At 48.5% G+C, this 12,377-nt stretch overlaps 1 pseudogene; it reads left to right on the top strand.

Annotated features, from left to right (window-relative positions):
• Window positions 1-670: 670 nt before the first annotated feature.
• Window positions 671-11,842, top strand: LOC118007495 (annotated as a pseudogene).
• The last annotated feature ends 535 nt before the right edge of the window (window positions 11,843-12,377 follow it).

Genomic DNA, 12,377 nt, shown 5'->3' with positions numbered 1-12,377 from the left:
GGGGCTCCAGAGGGTGTCTATGTAGTCTTAGCTGGTCTGCTGCACCTGCCTCTGGCGGAGGGGGCCACTGAGGCATGGGTGGAGGTAGAAGTGTTGGGTGAAGCCTATCTGCCAGGCAGACAGGGAGCTGAGTGCCAGAGAGCGTTAAGAGGTCAAGGTGGTAGATGAGAGTAGAAGGAAGTGGGGACCATTCCAGTTGACGGGTCCAACCTCACATAGGCAGAGATGCCTACAGGTGACATAATGCATTTGTAGGGTTGAGGGAAATCTGGTAGAGTCTGTCTGGAATGAAGTTATTTTTATAACTCCTGCCAGTCGGTTCTGTGGCCATATGTGGCCTCTGAAACCAATCCTGGGTTAAATTAGCTTCATCTCTGGGGCACAGAAACATTCAGGCTTCATGAACATAAAGTTTATGTTGGGAATCGGTATCGGTATAGCTCCCCAGTGGCTTTAAACAACAATCAAAACCTCTAAGAATAGGAATATTGTGGCAGACTGTGTTTTCTGAAGATGGTCACAATACATCCTGTCCCCCATGTTCTTCTTACAATGTGACTTGGGGACCTAGTCCCTGCTCTTGAGTCTCACTCTCGGGACTGCTTGACCACAGGAGCAGGTAGCCTGCGATTGTAGTTCCTTGGGATGCTTGTTCTTGAAACCAGCCGCCATGCCGTGAGGAAGCCCACTTGCCCCAAGGGGAGGCCCGGGTAGAGAGACAGGCACCATCAGCACCAACTTGTAACGTGTGATCGAGCCCTCTTGGGGTGGATTCTCCGGACCCAGTCGAATCGCCCCTCTTGATGCCATGTGGCACAGAGATGACCTGTCTCTGCTGAGACCTGTCTAGAATACAGACATGTGAGTACAATTAGTGATTCCTGGTTGTTTTAAGCCACTGGGCTTCAGGGTGATTAGGCAGCAATAGTTACCTAGAACAGATATTTGTACGTGGAAGTAGGATGTTATCATAATAAAATCTTGAAATGTATGACCCTGGCCTTTAGACCAGGCAGCAAATACAAGGCTAGAGGACCTCGAGGAGAACGTTTGTGAAATACGAAAGGGCCTTAGGAAGCCTGTCAATGGAGGCTGTGGGGAAAATCATGAAAATGTTACAGGAATCCTGAAATAACGCAGATCATTGTTATAGAATGTTATAGAAATTTTGGCAACGCTGCAGCCTGCAGCAACATGGAAAATAGGAAGGCACCTAATGATCTCGATAGGCTAGCTAAGGTTTCCAGGCAGAATATTGGGGGTGCCACCTGGCTTCTTCCCCCTAGCTATGCTACAGTGTGAGAGGAGAGGAACAAGCTGAAGGAGCCAGGGCTTGTTGGGTCCAAAAATCAAACTATTTTTCATTCTCAAGTCTTTCCAGATGGCAAATAATTCTCAGCTAAGAAAGGGGTTCAGGCCACACATAAATCCAGAGTGGGACTATAAGACCTTCGGCTAAGAACTCAGGAAGATGTCAAGTAGTGCCTCATATAAACTCTCAGACAGACAAAAGGTCCTCTGAAGATCTCAAGGGATTGCCCAAGTCAAGCTGTTCTAGTTGATGACATGGCACAGAGATGACATGTCCCCCCTGGGCGCTGCCCAAATGATCAATCTGTGAGCACAGTTAATGACTGTGTTGTTTTAGGCCACTGAGTTTTGAAATGGGTGGTTATGCAGCAAGAGATGAGCAGGACAGACACAAACCCTGGGGCTCCCATCCCTGCCCAGTTCCATCGACACGATGACCTCTGCGCCCACAGCAAGAGCTCAGTCAGAGTCCTGTCTCGGGCCCCTCAGAATCTGCTATAGACAAGCTCTGTTTGGATCTGGAAAACAGCAAAGTCTCCTCTCATTTGTGGCTTTTCTGAATCCAGAAGCCCGAACTTTTGCTAGAGGGATACAGTGTATTGATTAGGGTCAGGATTGGCCTCTGGGGCTCTAGCCTAAGGAAGTGTGTGGCAGGAGGGGCATAGAGTAAGGGCAGGAAATGCCTTGACCTCAAGAGGCAGCTGGGTGTTCCCTCCTGGGATCTTCTTCCTCCTTTCCTCTCTCTTCCTTTGAGCAGATTCCAATGGGGCATCTGTGAATTATCTTTGGAGAAAACTCGTAGAATCCTCCTCCTTCCTGCTAGACCGGGGAACAAGACTGCTCCTAGGAGAGGTCTGAGGAGGGGTGCCTGTGGTGGCCTTTACCCTCTCCCCTCCAATCCCCAATCTATAATCGAACAGCTACTGACATGGGACTCCCCCACGCTAGGTACCAAGATGCATATAAATCCGATGCATTTCCCAGCCTCGGAGAGCCATCTGTCTGGTGGAGGAAGCAGGCGGGGACATGGACAACCACAGGAGGATCTTTGGGGTCTCCATGAGGCACAAACTGAGGCCAGGAGAGGCCCGAGAAGTGGGTGAGGAGGGCGTGGGACTTGGAGATGGATAGTGCGCAGGGCCTTGAGAAGCCACTGCGGGTGAACCGGGGGTCGAAATCTCAGTGATGACCTCTTCCTTCCCCTATATTCTGAGCTGGGACCTCAGCCATCAAGACCATTGTTAGTTCCCTCCAGCCTGTGCTTCTAGGCTTTTGTTGACGCTGTTCCTTCTGCTTGGAAAGCTTTTCCCCACCTTCCCTGATTCATTTGGTCCTTATCTCTGAGGTACATTCCATACAGGTGAGGAGACCAAGGATCAGACAGTTTAAGGGATTTACCTCCTGTCCCCACTGAGAGATGCAGCACAGAAATAGAGAGCCATCATCTGAATGGAGAAAACAAAACTTCTTTAAAGCTTACAGCCTCCATTCTTTTGGGAATTATTAATATAAAAAGAGGATGCAGCAAAAATAATGAAAATATGAAACCAACAAAGAACTCAGCTTGCAGGTACTCAGAGGACTTCAGCTGTGTCTATAATGTTCTACTTCTTTTTAAGATATGAAGCGAGCCTGCCACAGTATTTGGATTTGAGAGTCAGGTAGTGAATAAATATTTGTTATTCTCTATGCTTTTCATTATGTATAAATGCTTTCATCATATTTTTTGATAAGACAATTTAATAAACCCTCAGGAGTCAGATCTAATATATTTCATGTTCAAATGATTTAATTCAGAGATCATAATGCAAATAACAAAGGTGGTTTCTCAGTTTTGGGTACACTGACAAGTAATCTCAGGAAAACAGAGTATAAACAATAATATATACGTGATGTGTAGATATTATATATATACAGTCTCTCTCCGCCCTATGCTATGTTATTTTTCACATTTTTGCTTCTGGTCCTGGTTCACATGGAGACGACATTTTTCATAAATTCCATCACAATTTGAATTCTACTATTTGCACATACCTCCGTCATTAGCATTTTTGGTCTGAAGACTATGGCCCGAATAATCTTCATAATTATTCTTCTTAATAGCTACAGTGTGCTATAACTTATTAAGCACTTCTCCTATTACAGTCCACTTTCATCATTTCCAGCTTTTGGCTCTTCTGGACCCACTTGCATAAATATCTTTATGAATACAATTTTTTATTTATTTTGAAACCTGTATCTTTATATAGCATATGAAGTGCATGCAATCACACTACTCCCTGGTTGATATTATAACAATTTATAGTGTACAAGTGTAGGTTTTACCTCATTCTACACTTATTGGATACTTTCATACATTTATTGCTGACCTAGGGATTTCTTCTGTCTTTAGTAGATCTATTTGGACCTTCCATGTTTAGAAGATTTATGGTTCCAACAGACATTTCAGGAACTCAAGTACCCATAAGTGAACAAAGGGATTTCGTAATCTGTACACTAACACTGGAAAAAAAAAAAAAAAGTCAGTACTTTGCTCTTTCTACCACCTTGGATTCTTTTAAGTCCCCCGAATGAAATGCTATTACAGCTCATCCTGGTATGATGGTGCCGTGTTCTTCTTGCTCTTGGTGGTGTGGGAAATGGCAGGGAGAGCTAAGGGTAGGGAACAAAGGTGAAGGTAAAGAGTGATGGGGAAGACAGCAAGCTGGGAGGGAGGAAGCCACTAAGATCTTCCCCATCACCACCAGGCAAGTCCCCCTGGCAGGAGCATAATTTTACTTGGAGGGAATCCGCAGCACCTTTGTTTTGTTCCTTTAGGTAGACTGAAACCCAAGGGAGACTAAGAATGGCCCCTTTGATAGGCAGAACATTATAAAATATGTCTGGAAGGAGTTTAGGCCTATCACTCCCCTTGCAATACCTATCCCAAAATTCTCAAACTCATTTTAAATAATTCGAACACTTCGAGGTATCAGACTGTTAATGAACTGAGCCTTGGTTTTCAAAAAGTAATAAGGAAAATTCTGACCTGCTCTAAATTTCTCTGACTAAAAGTGTCCCACCCGGATAGGCTCTGGAAATCCAGTGACTTCAGAGTTAGGCGAGGATTTTATAACTCTGCCCCAACTTTCCAGCACAGGGATAATGGCAGTTATAATGGATGGGACATGGTCACAGTGATCCTCAGACTGGAATATGTCTGAGGGCTGAGGGCCCTGACCTAAGAGCTTGGAGTCCAGGTTCAAGTTCACACTCAGGCCCCAGCTCATTGAGATTGGGGGTAAATGACCTCCCTGCACTGGGCTAGAGTTTCTCCATGAGTAATATGTGGCTGGTAAATACTGCCCTGTCTTCTTCCCCACACTCCTGGGATGCTCAAGGGGACACGGGTGGAACGTGCTTCAGCTACAAAGGGATGCATATATGTAAGGGGTGGTAATGGTGATGCTCCATATTTGTACAGAAAACCAAAACACGAATGTCTTTTATCAGATAAAATGAAAATCTTTAAGAGAATAAACTAGGGTTGTTGACAAGTCATACCACTGAAAAGAAATTTTAAGATAAAAGTCCTGGTCCAACATGGTCCAGCTTGGCAGTGGAGTGGCTCTGAGGTCCCACAGTCAGCCCCGGGAGCCACCAACAGGGTCCAGCTGGGTTTGTGGTCACAGTTGTTCTTTACTATAGAGTCCATTTTTAGGAAATAATCAAATTGATATTTTTATACTACTACCACCTTGGAAGACTAATAGATGTCTCTTATTCTCCCTTTCTCCTCATCCTCCTCCACCACAGCTGCTAAACCGTGGAGACTGAGAAGTATACCGTGGCCTGGAAAGTGGGAGTGGAATGGAAAGAAATGGTCCCAAGTAGAGCCCAGGGCCAGAGGAAGACACAAAGGACCCTGAGAGGTCAACACAGCTTGGGTTTGAAGTATATTAAATTCAATTCAACAAACATGTATTGAGGTCCCACTGAAGACACTGAAGTATGATCTGATGGGGGCTTCTCCAAGAGCTCACTATCTGGTGGAAAACACAAGAAAATAAATTACTGCATGACTATATTATACTTGCTTTAGACCAGCAAAGAGTCCTAGGGAAACTGCAGATGATTCTTAATTGTATGGAGGTGGAATGGAGAATTGTTGGAAAATAATTACCTCACTGAGACAAGGTTAATATTTAAGCCCAATTTTGAACAATGAAGCAGCTTCTGCCAGTGACATAAGGGATAGTAGAGGCATTTCAGACAAAGTAAACAGTATGAGTGAAGGCCTGGAACCCTAGACTGGTGTGGAATGCTTAGGTGAGAGCCCATGAAATATGTGTGATATGTATGGTACATAAGTTAGGATGAGTTACATTATGCTGCAGTGACAAACATCCCCAGATCTCAATTGCTTATAACATCAAGGATTGGACAGGCTACATGTCCGTCATGGTCAGTGATGGCCCTCCATGTCACCTTCACTCTAGGACCTCAGCTGATAAAAGAGCCACTGTCTAGAATCACCTGTCCAATAAAGGAAGCATTAGCCCCAAGAGGCTATTTAAATTTTCAATAGACACATGTGGCTAGTGGCTACCATATCAGGCAGCTTAGATATTATAGAATATTTCCAACATTGCAGAAAGTTCTTACTGCCCAGCTTGGTCTCAGAACAGGGGTCTGCAAACTATGGCCAATTGGCCAAATCAAATCAAATCTGTTCCTGTAAATAAAGTTTTATTGGCACATAGCCATGCTCATTCGTGTGTGTATTATCTATGATTGCTTTCACATGACAGTGGGAGAGTTGAGAAGCTACGACAGAGACCATATAGCCCTCAAGGTTGAACTTGTTTACAGAAAACGTGTTGACCCCTGCTTTAGACCATTGCCCCAGTTGTCGTGGTGGAGTGGGAAAAGGGACCAGCTGGTTAGCGCTGCTCACAATGCATTGCCAAAACTAGTTGTTCCCACCTAGTTCCCAACCACATGGGAGTCGGGAAGTGTAATATTTACCATTTGCCCAGAAAGAGAGGAGCCTGGAAACACTGGGCACCGGGTGACAACCACGGGGGACATGGCTGGACAGAGCATAAAGTGGAACCGAGTCTACAGGACCCAGAGGTTTGAACGTCACGCTGAGAGGGTGAGGCTTTTCGTTGAGGAAAGGGATGTGTCCATGATGTCTATCAACACCCGAGGCTGCTGGGAAATTGATAAGAGTGACCGATACTGGCAGAAAGGAAGCCAGGGAAGAAATGGGGGAAAGCGCTCAAGAGAAGCATGATATGGCCCCAGCTCTAGAAGCTCCCCCAGGCCTGGACTGTTCCCAGGGGCCCACACTTCTGCCCTCTGCAGGTAGTAGCCCATCTCCAAAGCAGAGACTAACAACAGGCACTTGTTCTCAAAGTGCTTTGCACACAGTCACACACGGAACCCTCCCAACAAACCCAGAAGGTGGGTACTATTTTATCTCCATTTTCCAAACGAGGAAACTGAAGCCCAGTGGGATAACTAACCTGCCCCAGGAGTGGAGCAGGAATCCAAGCCGGTGCCTCTGGGGTCCTGCGCTCAGAGCAAGTCCACCTGCTGCCATCACGGCGCAGGGATCACGGGTCTGGCGGTCCTTCAGGTCCCCTGCTTCAGCTCCACTGACTGTAGAAAACTACCCAAATTTATGGATTATGTGGACTGTTGCCTTTTACTCTCCAAAACACATTAAGTGATTTTGTCTGGAAATGTTTTACAAGCCCCAATTATGCCTCCTACATTCCCTCCCCAGTACAGCCCAGGTCCCCAGCCAGGGCTGTAAAAGGGCCTTTTCTTCTTTCTAAAGCCTCTTAACTCTCTGCCCCCAGAGAGGGCTGGTTCTCCCCAAGTCTGGGAAAAGCAAAGCTCCCGTTCTGGCCCACGGGGAGATTTGAGACGGACCGTCATGTCTCAGCTCTGCTCTCCCTCTTTTCACGAGACTCTTTAATTAGGTTCAGAAACATGTTTATGATCCTGAGAACCAGCCCGTGTTATATTAGGCAAGTTCAAAGCTCCATTTCCCTCAGCAACGCTCAGAACATTTCAGTCAACTCAGAGGCCTGGCTCAGAGCCAGCTCTGAACAAAATCAGACTGTGGGCAAACAGCGCCTCCAGCACCCCTGCTCGGGGCAGCTTTGGAGAGTCGGTGGGCTTCTGGCTGAGACAGAGCTGGGTTTTCACACCCGCCCCTCTCTACCAGCTGAATGACCTTGAGCACGTTACTAAACCTCTCTGCCCAGGGCATTCTAATTTAGGGACTAGGTACATTTGGAATTTAGAATGGGAGTTACAGCGGCCATCAAGATCGTGAACCCGAAATGACATAGAAGGCTTGGTTGTCCTCCCTCTTCCTTGCTGGGCCTGTTCCTGACCCCTCTAGGGGCCTAAAGGGGCCATCCTCTCAGGACAGGCAGGCCACCATCGTGCATGGGAGCCCGGACCCTGGTCCATTCTGGGAGATGCTGTCCCCTCCCTGTGAGGACCTGGGCTTCTCACAGGGGCTTCTACTCCAGGTGGCACGAAGACCTTCACAGCGCCAGGAAATGTGTCTCTGCAGCCAGGGAGCCATCCACATCAGCAAAATGACAAAGTCAGCATAGAACATTGCATAGATTTCACAGACACAGGCCCATCTCATTCTCACATGACGTTCGCTTTTCAATATGGCTTTATTGAGCTAGGATCCACGTCCCGTACGATTCACCCACTTACGGTAAACCATCCATGGTTTTTATGCAGTCACAGACTTGCACGGCCAGCACTGCAATCGCTCACTGACTGTTTTCATCACCCCAAGAAGAAGTCATACCGCTTAGCACTCACTCCCCATTTCCCCCCAGATCCTCCCTGCCCGCCCCCCCAACCTAGGCAACCACTCATCTATTTCTGTCTCCGTGGATTTGCCTATTCTGGACATTTCCTATGGATCGAATCACGCAGTATGCGGTCTTTCGCATCTGGCTTCTTTCACTTCACATAATGAGTTCAAAGTCCACCCACAGGGCAGCTCGTCCTGCTGTCTTAGAGACCTCGCCCCTTCTGCCCCCCGCTTCCTGGGTTCCCCCTGCCGCTCTGGGTGGGGCTGCAGCCTTGGCCTCCTCTTTGTGAAGGCTTCCCAAACACCAGGTGCCCCTCCCTCTGGAATGCTGTGCAGGCCACCTGGGGGGGGTGGTGCACAGCCCCTCAGCCCACTGCCTCCCGCCCCAGGAAATACATTGCTCAGTTCTTTCCACAATTTGAAAGGTTTTAAGACAAACTGGCCTGCAGTTGACAGCAGTAATTCCTTTCTTCCTCTCCAATGCTCCTGTCTCTTCTCTCTCCCTCTCTCTCTTCCCCCCCACCCCGAAAGGAATTTTTTTTTTTTTTTAGTGTTGTGTGTATGGGTTTTTTCCCTGCCTCTAGCTGTCACTGTGGTATGGGGATTGATGTTAAGTAGCACTTACTGGTTCTCACTATATTCCAATTGCTTTATATATAGTACATCAGGTACTCTCCACGGGACAGGCCTCATCATCCCCATTTTATAATTGAAGGCACTGAGGTTCAGAGAGACACTGGGATTTCTCAAGACCACCCCAGTAGATGACAGAGTCAGGATTGGACCCTTATCTGTCTTGCTTATTCTGCCTTCCCTGGGACCAAAGTCTGTGACCAGCTGGTGGTAGGTTCTGACGATTTCTCCCAATGCCTTGGACGCGATCAGACTCACTGCAGACTACTCGACCAGTCTTTCCCGGGCACATCCATGGTTGCTCAGAGAAGGTCAACACCAAGTTCTTCCTGACCTCTGTAAGGAAGAGGCCACAGAAGTGGCTTTACTAGTTAGTAGAAGTTCAGAGGGAAGAGTTTAAAGATCTGTGTTCCCAGCACTTTGTTATAATCATCAATGAAATAAGCCATTGATATCCTCATTATTCATCTCTCTGTGCTCTTCCTCTGCTTCCAAAACCTTTGATGGAGGCTACTACCTACAGGAGCATTTCCTACCTTTCTGCTTGTGGCACAAAAGGCATTTCTTGATTGCGGGGGTGGACAGGGGTGGGTGTGGGGATGACCTTCTCTGACACAGAATCCCTGGGATGTCCTGCTCAACCCTTATTCTCCACCTCTTGAGAAATCTTTCAAAACAATGATGTCACGTGACAATATTTATCAGCCGAGCTGAAGCCCAGTGGAGGCACTAGACGAGAAGGTTCGGGGAAAGAGGAGTGGGGGACGTGCCTTGTATCCTGGTGCCCTGGGAGGCTGTGGAGAGACTCCAATGTGACTCCAAGTGCATGGTCAGATCCGCGTGCTAGGTCGGAAAGAATGGATTTGTAGGGAAATACACCTGTAGGGGAATGCAGAGGAGATGACTATGCCAGGCCCTGCTGGCAGCCTCCCCTCTACCGGTGAAGTAGCTCCGAGAAGCTGCTGAAGAGGCTGAAGAGCACGAAGCAAGTAGAGAACGTAGGCGTGGCTCAACAAGAGGCAGCCATAGTGAATAGCACTCAAGTTCCAGGGGAAGTGCAGGGGCTATCCAGCCGGCTGTGGGCTGGCCCCTAGGGTAGTTCTCAGCAACCCAGGAAGCCAACAGAGACAAAGAATGTGGGGTAAGGGCGAAGCGGTGGCCCCAAAACAGACCGGCAGGTGAACTGGTCAAAGAAGCAAGGGGGCGCCTTGGGGAAAGAGAAGAGGGTAACTTGCTTGAGGGTGTAATAAATCACCTCAAAGCTTTGCCGGCCACAGTCCTTGATTATCTGTCCCAGTTTCCAGGAGTTTGGATTATAGAGCGGTCAGACTGGGGAGCCCTCTGATGAGGTTATGGGCAGATGCTGGCTGAGCGACAGTCACAAGGGGCTGGGAGACCCTTCGAGGGCTGCTCACCCGCACGCCTGGTGAGTCGGTCATAAGCCTCAGCCAGTCTGCATGCCGGCCCCTCCACCAGGCCGCTCAAGTGTCCTCATGGCATGGCGCCGGCCTTCCTCAAGCAAATGATTCCAGAGACCAGGAGAGGACCTGCGATGCTTGCATGACCTCAGCTCAGAGGTCACCCACCATCACTTCCGCCATATTCTATTGGTCAGAAGGGGCCAGTCCTGATTCAGGGTGAGAGGGGACTACAGAGGAACGTGGATAGCGAGAAGCAAGGATCACTGGGGCCACCTTGAAGGCTAGCTACTACAACATGCACTTATTAAGGCCTTTGCTGTCTGCTGTGAAAGGTGACCACTGTGGGTAAAAATCTATGTTATTATTATCTCGTTACTCCTTCAAAATCTCCAGCACTAGCACTTTGCCTGTGCAGAGTAATAACTCAATAAAAAAAGTTATAACCCATACCCTCCACCTTCCAGTCCCCTCTGTAATCAGTGAGACAACTGAGGCCCAGACCTGTTAGGCAACTTGCCCAAGGTCACATAGCCAGTAAAGGAATGAGCTGTGATTCAAGCCCAGGAATCCTTGACTTCAAAGCCAGCATGGTTCTGCTCCACTGGGCCCCCTTAGCAGCCACTCTCCATCAGTAAAGAGAATGTTTCCAGCCGCCCAGGCTGGATGGACCTCAGAACTGGATCTCCAGCAGGAGAGAGCATCTCAGGGGCTCTTCTCAAGAGCTGAGGCCTTCCCCCAGGCCATCAGGCCAAACCAGCCTCAAGGAGACCAGGGAAAGCATTGAGTCATGTGTTTATACCATTTCCAGTTCTACCTGTGTTTCCCTTTTCCTGTATATAACTCCCAGCAGACTATTCCAGACTCTCATCCCGCAGGAACTTCCGGTTTCAGAGCCAGAGTCTCCAGCCAGGCCAAGGAGGAAGGATGGGGACCTCAGGGGACTCAGGGAGCCGGAGCCCACACTTTGGTTAAACCTTCCTTTCCAGTGGGGCCTGGAAATCCCCATTTCCTACCACATCCCCGGCAAGCTCTTCTGCAGGCCTTCCAGCTATGCTGGGATGTGCCCACAGCTTCAGCTCCCTCTGGGCCCCCAGCTGAATCCAGGAGGCCCTTTCCTCACAGAGCAGCAGAGAGATGCATGGGCCACAGTCAGACCAATGGCGTCAAGTCCCAACTCTGCCACTTGCTGGCTACAATTTAGCAAAGGTAACCTCTCGGAGCCTCGGTGTTGCTCTATTTAAAGAGAGTGGGCTTCCCCACTCTCCCATCTTTTATTCAGCCTCACGGCTGCCCTCAGACCTCTGGTGAAGCCCGAGCTCATGGAAAAGGGGACTAAGAAGTTCATCCGGCACCAGTCAGGCCGATATGTCAAAATCAAGCACTACTGGAGGAAACCCAGAGGCATGGATGTGCCCAGAAGACTCAAGGGCCAGATCTTGATGCCCAACAGAGGTTACGAGAGCAACGAGAAGACAAAGCACATGCTGCCCAGTGGCTTCCAGAAGTTCCTCGTCCATGAGGTCAAGGAGCTTAAAGTGCTGCCGATTTGCCACAAATCTCACTGTACGGAGATTGCTCACGATTCTCCTCTGAGAACCGCAGGGCCACCATGGAAAGAGCAGCCCAGCCGGCCCTCTGAGTCACCCACCCCGATGCCAGGCTGCGCAGCGAAGAAAATGCATAGACAGAGGGCTTATGTGCACAGCGTATTTGTGTTAATACAAAAAAAATAGTGGCCCATTTAGGGGTAAAAGTGCCCTGCCATTTGCAATGGTGGCCTCCACACACGGGGAGGGGTCTGCTATCTTGGCCCACCTCCTCCCTTGAGCAGGAATTGCCTAGGTTGGTTTAAAGATTAGACGCAATGCATGTTAAGGGCCTGCTCATGGTAAGCACACATTGTTTTCCTATGCAGTCCTCCGTCCACCTTCCATGTCTGTCTGTCCTTCAGGGCCTAGGTCATCACTTCCAGGTTCTAGAACACCAGCCTGCAGGGCCCTGGAGCTTTTCTAAGATGGGGACGTGCAGTATGTCAATAACATAGGTCCCCCCAACACACACACTTGTGTCTCTTCCTATATATTGTTTCACAGCCATTGGTGCCTTAACAGACTTTGCAGATTTCAGAGTTAGCGTTTGGCAAAGAGGTTTTGTGTCACTTGATTGTCCTCACA

This window comes from Mirounga leonina, unplaced genomic scaffold, assembly GCF_011800145.1.
Source record: "Mirounga leonina isolate KUSES-001 unplaced genomic scaffold, KU_Mleo_1.0 Mir_125, whole genome shotgun sequence".
Taxonomy (NCBI): Eukaryota; Metazoa; Chordata; class Mammalia; order Carnivora; family Phocidae; genus Mirounga; species Mirounga leonina.
The sequence above is the reverse complement of the archived record's forward strand: the minus strand, read 5'-3'. Positions and strand labels throughout refer to the sequence as shown.